This window comes from Gymnoscopelus microlampas (assembly GCF_963454915.1).
Source record: "Gymnoscopelus microlampas genome assembly, chromosome: 5".
In the NCBI taxonomy this organism is placed as follows: domain Eukaryota; kingdom Metazoa; phylum Chordata; class Actinopteri; order Myctophiformes; family Myctophidae; genus Gymnoscopelus; species Gymnoscopelus microlampas.
The window spans coordinates 1,099,137-1,108,781 of NC_139942.1; positions in this window are offsets into that span (position 1 = coordinate 1,099,137).

The window sequence follows — 9,645 nt, forward strand, 5'->3', positions numbered from 1 at the left end:
CTGTGGCACCTTGGGGCATCTGACGGACACCTGGGGGCAACATGTAGCCGCTGGTATTACAATTCTCATGGCAGATCCTTGAACAGTGTTTGTGCCAAGTTTGCTGTCGATTGCACCAACTGTGGAAGGCCCCGTCTGGTTTAACTGCCGATCAAAAAACGGTGCGCCTCCTAAGTCTGGATGTTATGTGTGTGACATCAACCCAGCCATTAGGCAATTTTATTATAGGATTACAGTGCATTAATGTACAGTGACTGAGCATAAGGTTATGCATTAATATAGATCAATTCATGCCTGTTATTAGATTCTAATAAACATCGTGGTTGTTATGCTTACCTTTTGGTTGACAGCAAAACGAGGGAGAGAGAAAGTTGAAGTAGAGAGAGAGTCAGGTGAGAAAGTGAGTCAAGACCATATGCAGTGTTTTCGTATTCCTTGATCCTGGCATCCATATTTTGGGCATAGGGATTCCCCCTACAAGGTCTGGATCTACTTGTAGATCCACTATTTTCACTATTTTGAAATCAGGCTTCAGTTGTAACTTATGTTTGCCAACCCCTATTTATTTATTCTTTTTTTTCTCCCTTCTCTTGAAATGACGCCTCTGAGCAACGGCAGAGGGAACATTTTTTGATTTATTTATTGACAACAAGCATATGTACAAAACAAAGATGCACATCTGAGTCAAAAGGATGTCACAAGAAAGCACAGAGGCTTATTTCCATTGTGGTCCCATGTACAGTGAAAAACAAAAAAACAAAACAAGAAGTACTGTGAAATAGAAATACAAATAAAACAACAAAATTCATACATTTAGTTTGAAGAGAGAAGAATCAGTTCCATGTGGTATTTAGAAAACTCTTGAGGGAAGACTTAAAACTGGCAGTAGATCGAATCATTTTTGTAACTTTAGGCAAACTATTCCATGTCATAGCTGCAGAATACAAAAAAGAAGCCTTTCCAATTTTGCTTTTAACTTTGCATGGGACAAAATTTGTGGCGCTACCCCTAGTGGAGTATCTATGCACATCACGGACCTTTGAAAAATATTTGCATAAATACTTGGGTGCCTTATCTTCAACAATCCTGTGAACCATACACATTTTCAAGAACGACACTCTCTGTTTTACTCTAAGCCAACCTAGGCTGTTAAAGTGAGTCGGGAGGAGATGAGTTCTGGGGTGGAGCTTGTGAATCAACCTAACTAATTTATTTTGGGAGGTCTGCAGTTTATTTTTTAAAATCATAGAGATACCATTGTACCATGATGTACATGCATAATCAAAATGACACTGTATGAGTGCTGCTGCCAAAACTTTCATTGCTCCTTCATTTATGTATGTTGATACTCTGGCCAAAAACTTTACCCTTTGGTTGACCTTGGAGATAACTCTTAAAGCCATACCTTCTCCAGATAGTTTATTATCCAGAATACAACCTAAATAAGTAACGTCTTTTTTGGCCAGGATTTCAGTGTCATTTACCACCACTTTGAAGCCAGGGTACCGCTTTAATTTTACTTTTGACCCAAAAAGAATTGACTCTGTTTTCCCAAGATGCAGAGACAATTTATTATCTGCTAACCAGATGCTAATTTTTTTAAGTTCACTGCTAAGCAATGTTTCTACCACTGATTTTTCCTTATTTGAGACCAAGAGTGCTGCATCATCGGCAAACAAAAACAAATTGCAGTCACAAGCTGATTTCATGTCATTGATATATATTAAAAAAAGGAGTGGCCCTAGTATGCTCCCTTGTGGGACCCCACATTTTAGTGGTAGAAGTGAGGACATGGTGCCATTTATGTCCACCATTTGTTCTCTGCCCTCTAAATATGATCTTACCCATTGAACAGAAGCACTATCAAAACCTATAGCCCTGAGTTTTTGTAAAAGTATTTCATGGTGCACTGTGTCGAAAGCCTTCTGTAGATCCAGCATAACCATACCGCAAAATCTTCCTTCATCAACCTCTTTCCTAATAAAGTCGGTCAGATACAACAGGCATGTGTCTGTCGAATGAGATTTTCTAAAACCGGATTGAAATTGAAATAATAGGTTATTGGATGATAAATAACTCTCTATTTGTTCGTGTATAACCCTTTCCATTATCTTGGAAATGGAACAGAGTATGGAAACAGGGCGGTAATTACTTGGGTCAAGCTTGTTTCCCTTTTTATAAAGAGGGGTTACTCTAGCTACTTTAAAGACTTGAGGAAAAGTACCTTGCTTTATGGATAAGTTTATTATATGAGTTATTGAGGGAGAGATAATTTCGGCTGAGTCTCTTAAAAACCTGGATGGGATGTTGTCATGTCCAGTGGCCTTGGATGGGTTTAGGGCTCTAAGTTTGCGTAGAACGTTTTCATTTGATACCTCTTTCAAGGAAAAAGCATCTTCCTGAACGCCCTGTCGTTGATAGAATGATGTGACATGAATTTCCCCATATAACCCTGAGTGGCGAGGTAGTTTTTGTACCAGATTTTCGGCTATGTTTGTGAAAAATATATTTAGACTGTTTGCTACTTCGGCTTTGTCATGTATGATTTTTCCTCCAATGTCCAGATTTAGGTTATGTGTTTTTGTCTTAAGTTTGTTTTTGCATCCAAGCTGGTTTAATGATCTCCATAACTCTTTGGGGTTCTTTTTGTTTTCTGTTATTTTGCTATTGAAAAAATCTGTTTTTGCTTTCCTTACTAATCGGTTTACCGTGTTCCTGCATTTTTTGAATTCATCTAATGATAGCTGGTCCCTATTTTTCCTATAAATAGTAAACCTTTTATTTCTAAGTTCAATAGCCTTTAAAATAACTGAGTTAATCCAGGGTTCAGTTCTGGTTTTACTTCTAATTACTTTACAAGGGGCAAGTTTATCAACAACTGGTAAAAACATGGACTTAAAACAATTGGATGCGTTATCTGCTGTCGAACAATTCAAAACAGTCGACCAATTTAAGCTCCCAAGTGAACTTGAAAGTGCCTCTCTACTGTAATTTCTTAAAGATCTGACCTTGATTTGTTTGTGACAGCCAGGTGCTGACCTTTGTATCTTTCTTGTGCAGAAAATGATGGAATGGTCGCTCAAACCATAGTGAATAACCCCACTTTTTGCAATGTTAGATCTGTCAGATGTTAAAATCAGGTCAATGGTGGTTTGAGAGGTATCACTAATTCTTGTGGGCTCGGCAATAAGTTGATAAAAGTCAAAAAAGTTGCAAAAGTTTTTTAAAGCTTTGTAAATGCTGGTGTCATTTTTTTGGATGTTGGTGTTTAGATCGCCAATAATCACTGCCTCGGATTTTACAAAATCGACTGTGTTTACACAGACCTCTTCCAGGATTTTGTAGAAATGATTTTGATCAGGTGGCCTGTAACAGGCCCCTACTAAAATGGGTTTTGATTTTGGGAGGAGGATGTCCAGCCACACAGCCTCTAAGAGCTCGTGATCTAGATCAGATCTGATGTTAAAAACAATGTCTGATCTCACATAAATACAGACACCCCCTCCTTTACGGTTCCTATCTTTTCTGATAACTGTATAATTATTTAATTCGATTTCAGAATCGTTTATGGAATTATCCAAAAAAGTTTCAGTAAAACATAATATTCCAACCTTATTTGACTGGAACAGTAATTTAATATCGGTCATCTTTTTCAGGAGACTCCTAACATTAAGATGCAATATATGCAGACCTTTGGAGGAGAAAAGCCTGTCCATATCTTGAGGTCTAATAACGGGCTGTTGATGCAGGTTGGCATCTTGACCGCTGGGGGAGCTTGAGGGTTCTGGGTCTAACGGTTGCAAAGCAGACTGGTATAAGGAGGTGGTGGTATCTGACTGCAGGGGGACCGGAATTAATTGTGATGTGTTTAGATGATGCTTTAAACATTGTGTGTAAGCTCTTGCAGTTATCCTGACAGGTATTTGTTGTGCAACAGGGGATGAGACATGAGCATTTTGACCATCCGGCCACAAGGGGGCAGGTGCAATGCATGTACGGTAAAGTGAAGTGGAACGAAAGTGAAAGTGACCGGAAGTGGCATTGTTTTGGCCGGATGAATTAGTGTGTGGGGTAAACAGTCAGGCGTGGGAGTCCAGTGTGCGCTGTAAATGAAATGATAATGATTTATTCCCTGTTGTGCTCGGATGAAGGCCATCTCGGCTGTAGAAAGTTGGGCGAGCCCAAAACAGATGGAAATTGTTGATGTAGATTATGTTGCAAGACGAGCAGACAGAATGAAGCCAATAGTGTAAGTCCAGCAGCTTTCCAAAACGGCTCTCTCCGCGGCGCAGTAATGGTATGGGACCCGAAATGAAAACTTGTTTACGACAGCTTAGAAGGAGATCGAGGATGTCCTTAAAATTTTTCCTAGTGTCAACGGATTGTCGGTCGTTGACGCCTATGTGAAGGACGATTTTATTTATGGAAGATGGGAGAGAGGCCAGGATAGTGGGGAGTCGGTCCAGGATAAAGTTTGTATTAGCACCTGGATAACAATAAACCAAGGCATTTGAGACACGAATGCCTCTGACCATGGAATCCCCAATGATTAATACCGTGGGAGGAGAGGGATGTCGACTAGGCAGAGGACGAGATTTCAAACAGCGACCAGGGGGCTTGTTGTTGGTCAACAATGGGGCTTTGAAGGAGGACTGCTTAATATTCGCCCGAGTGGAGCTCACAGAGGCAGATTGAGACACCACGTCGGACCATAGCAGCGAACGTGGGGGACGACTGGACGATGGCAACGGCATGGGGGTGAAGTGGACAACATTAGTGCGAGCAGCCGGGCGCATGCTGTGTACAAAGTCCCCCACCTCATCGTGGGGAGGCGAGGGGTCGACAACTATAGGCATGGCATTTCCCCAGCTTTTTATCCGCTTTCTCCTGGGACTGGATTGATGTTCTTCCAGGAGTGAGCCTAGTGGTTCAAAGCTATTTCTAAGAGGAATGGGGGGAGAGATGACGCGTGAGGAGTTCCTACCCCGCTTATGGCCGGCGCGACGGACTGATGTCCAGGGATCCGAGGCGACGGTAGAGCTGGCCCCGGGATGTTTGTACCTGGCACCAAGCTCAGGGAAATCCTCCTCCCTGGAGACATCATTGAGCGCTGGGTCCATGACCGGAGGCTCCTTCATCAGGCCCGGCGTTTGAGAGCCAGGCACGGATTCCTCCAGTAGTGCAGAGGCGAGGCTTGCGGCTGAAGCAGCAAGCGAATCGAGAAGCTCCTCGTCCTTCTGGATATTATGCAGGATCAAGATGCGAGCCTCCAGATCTTTGATTCTCTGCTCTTGACGGAGACAGCTTTCACAGCCCAGAGTAGAGGTAAGTGAAGGCATCGTAGCCCCCGAGGTCCTTCCTCTGTTTCCCTCCAGGCTGCTGACAGCAGCGGCAGTAGTAGCGGCCAGTTTATGGTGATCACGGGCGATCAAAGCATCCAGTGATCAAAATATTCCACCGTATGTGTAGCAGACAGTTCAGGTTATCTTGACCCCAATAAAGTTTAAAAACGGGGGCGGGGGTGAGCAGCTTCTTGGCTAAAAACGAGCCACGGCTACCTCGCTACTAGGCTGGCGTCTAGGCTAAAGGCTAGCCACAGCCAGCTAGCAGGCGGCAAAAGTTAAAAGATATAAAATAATTCACAGTGCCGATCACTGAGATCGCATGTGTAGTACCATTGTACAGGTCACCGGACTAGAATCCATAAGTTTGGTTTAAAACTTTTTGGTAGAAATAGGTTTAAAAAGTTAAAAACCCGTCTATGTGACAGAGCGTCTTGACGACATTCACCACTGCCAGTCCAATTGCTCCTGCTGTTAGTAGTAATAATGCCCTAAATGAGTAGTTCTCAAACTGTTCCCGGCGACGGACCCTCAAAATATGTATTTGGCCGTGGACGCCCTCATCTGAAAATGTTTTGTGCCCGGGACGACCCCCAGAATAGAGGATTTGCGTTCAAAATAATCTACATTATTAAAAAAACACTTTCAAGATGTTTCTTTTCCCCCCCAAAAAATAGCACATGTACAAGCTCACAGCACGTCACTTTGTGCCGCGCTGTGAGCTTGTATATCTGCTATTTTTTATCAACTGCAAACAACTGTTCTAAACCACTGTTCTAAATTCTAAGAGTTTTCTGAAAAATGTAGCAGGATGGCTTCATCTTAAACATTGTGTTTGATTCATGCACTTTCTTTCCTATTCTGGTTATTTATATTTCATGAATAAAAATCTGAGGTCCAGACTGTGTGATTAGTGTCTGATTTTGTAGTTTGCTAGGTGAATCAGGGTTAATTTTGACAGCAAATGTGTTCATAGTCTTTTAAACAAATATACTAAAAATAAATCTACAGTTGATTTAGTTGACTAATATGTTACAGGTTTCGTTAAACTGTAATGCATTGTTTTGATGGAGCAAGTCATGGAGAAGTTCTACTTAACTTTATTCAAGTCACAAGATACCTTTACTAACAAACAGACTTTTATTAAAATGAGCCAACATCTTTTTCTACATTTGCAAGGTCCAGTATCTCCAGTATCAGTTCTATGTAATTTACAACAGTCTTTGCAGATCTATCTTGAGGTGTCCTTATATAACCCACCACTGTGTTATGTATGTGTTATGTGAGTCACTTAACTGGCTAACACCTACATCTAGGAGACACTCTCGCTGGCTGCTATTTGTTTTTAAATGCATACACTTTAACTATCCTCACTATCTAAGACAATATTTAAGTCCCTACAGCTCACCATACAACCTAGGGCATACAGAGTATCCTTACTTCATTATCCCCACCAGAATCAGTAAAGAAGTTGGTCGACGTGCTTTTAAATATAAAGCCACATCGGATTGGAGCATGTATGTAACGGTCTGTTGCTACTCCTGTTTTCGATATGATAATACTTTGTCAGCTCACACTGAAACTTGTCTTGCGACCCAGCAGCCATGTATACAACACATATACAGTACACACATTTGACATAACACAGAAAACAAAAGCAAAATTACATCCATAAAAAAACAAAAAAGGCAAGAGCAATGTCAGTTCAGTTGTTGCAGCAGTTGTGACTTTAAGCCTACAGACAGACATACATACCAGGTGGTACTACAGAGCTGAAGAACACTCATAATAAAATAAGTGAAAAACAAAAGAAGACTCTGTCTAATAGCACCAAAATATCTCATACGACGAAGAAATAGATTATTTGCTTTGTTTTCTTACCCACTGATTCAATCTGATCTTTCCATGACAGAAGATGTCTATTACTACTCCTAGGTATGTATGCGAACATACCTGGTTGATCTGTTCACTATGAATAGTAATGGGGGACCTTTGTATCTCTAGTGGAGCACCAAAAACAATCTCTTCAGTCTTTTTTGTGTAAATGATAAGAGCGTTGTTATCACTCAACCACCCTATTTACTCTGTGTTGGTTCAGTCCAGGATCACTGGTACTATCTAAGAGAGAAATCAAAATGGTATCATCAGAATATTTTAGAATGTATTGGTCTGGTGTGTCAGTGCGACATTCAGACAGACATTCCTGACCGTACGACAGCTGTCAGTATAAAGGGTGAAAAGTACAGCTGAGCTTACACAACCCTGAGGAGCACCAACATTAGTAGTTAATGCTGAGGAGAGGGTTCTGTTCACTTTCACCCTCTGTACTGTTGGTAAGGAAAGAAGCATTGAATTAAGTTTGGATTCAGTTCCAACTGTACCATCTTTGACACTAACATATAAGACTGTATTGTATTGAAAGCTGAAGAGAAGTCTAAGAACAGCACCCTTGCATGATTCTCATTAGACTCATCTAGGTGTTTTGGAATGAAGTGGACCAGTGTGACAACCACATCCTCTGTCCCGCAACCCTTCTTATATGCAAACTGACAGGGAACCTTTTGTCTTTAGCTATAAAGATAAAGACAATATGTTGTAACAGTATTTGTTCAAGTGATTTCATATAATCCTTATGTTCTTTTGGACATTGGATAATGGTTTTATGTGTGAGGTTTTCCAAAACAGAGGAATTGTGTGTGTGTCTACAGAGGTTTGAAATATTGCTTGCCACACTGGAGCCAACTCAGATGCAAAATTCTTAAGGAGAAAAGCACTGCACTCGTCCGGCCCATTAGCTTTCCTTGTGTTAAGTACACCGAAACACTTTCCTGACATCCTCTTCAGTGATGATAATTCTGTCTGAGGGGGTGGGTGTTAGAGCCTTAAGTATTTCAGAGCACCTGCAAGAATCGCCTAATGATTCGAATCTGGCAAAGAAAATATTTAGGCCTTTAGCAAAGCCAAGTTCATTGTCTGTCACAATAGGTTTGGTTGGGGACAATCTGGGAACCCATCGCCAAATAAAAAGTAAAAACAGCGCTCTCTGCTGTTTTTTACTTATTCACTTGGCTCTGGGCGGAGCTGAACGGACGACCCGTGCGCAGGGAAACCTGGGTTTTGGTCTGCCTTCAGCCTTTCTCTTCCGGTGGTGCGACTATGTTTTCATTCCCACAAACAATATTTCTCCATGGAACACTAACACTTATCCCAAAGAACATGGATCGTTTTGGTTATAAGCCCACTTGTTTCTATGATGAAAGAGCAATTTAAAATGCTATTAACTTTCCGTGTTTTTGTCGGCGTTGAGGACGCTATTGTTAAATGAGTTTTGGTTTGTTTCCAGTGGGGAACGATCGGCACACACATAAATCCCGCCTACTATATTTGATTGGGTAAAGAGCGGCCTGCTTCCTGATCTGATGGCACGCCCACTTGTAGCAAATGCGCACGGGTTGTCAACACGGCTACCGACAGATTTAAGCACAGCGATGGATCTGTTCTTGAGAGATTAGGTTGGGGATGACATTCCTGCCATAGATTTCATAGTGTCCCACGCCTTTTTGTGATTATTGGCTTTAAACGCATCCTCTAGACGCTGTCCATGTGGCAATTGTGCCTGCCTCATTTTGGTCTTAGCTTTTTTTTCTGTCAATTTAAGTGCACCGAAATATTTGTTAATGAAAGCTGTTTTCTTTCATTTATTACCTCTTTGATATCCTTGGTCACATATGATTTATTGTTTGCATAGATTTTTATTTCCTTTGTAGGAACAACCAGCTGTACACAAAAACCAACCAGCTGTACACAAAAACAATATATGATAATTTGTAACTGTGGTCATTTCATCCAATGAACCATCTCTAAAAATCTCCCAATCTGTACAGTCCAGGCATACTTTAGTTGTTCTTTGCTTTCATTTGTGTCATGCACACAACATTATGAGCAGAGGTCAATATAGGTGGCCCAACCTTGGCCACATATGCATTTGTAATGTTCACATAACACTTGTCCAGAATGTTATTTTTCCTAGTCGCATCCTTAACATACTGTTCAAATCCCACCATTTATAAGGGGAGGTAAATGCATTTCCCATAGAAAAGGAGGTTCACTGCTGACATTTTGCCCTTTTCTCCTTTTTTTTTTGAATAGTGTGTTGTATTTGTTGATGACATGTATTGTTATTTGTAATGCTATAGTATGTTGATGAATTTAATACATAGGACCACAATGTCCTGACTTTTTTTTGTTATCCTTTGTGTTTTATGACTGTACCTCATGCTGTTTACATTTATGACTAATAAAG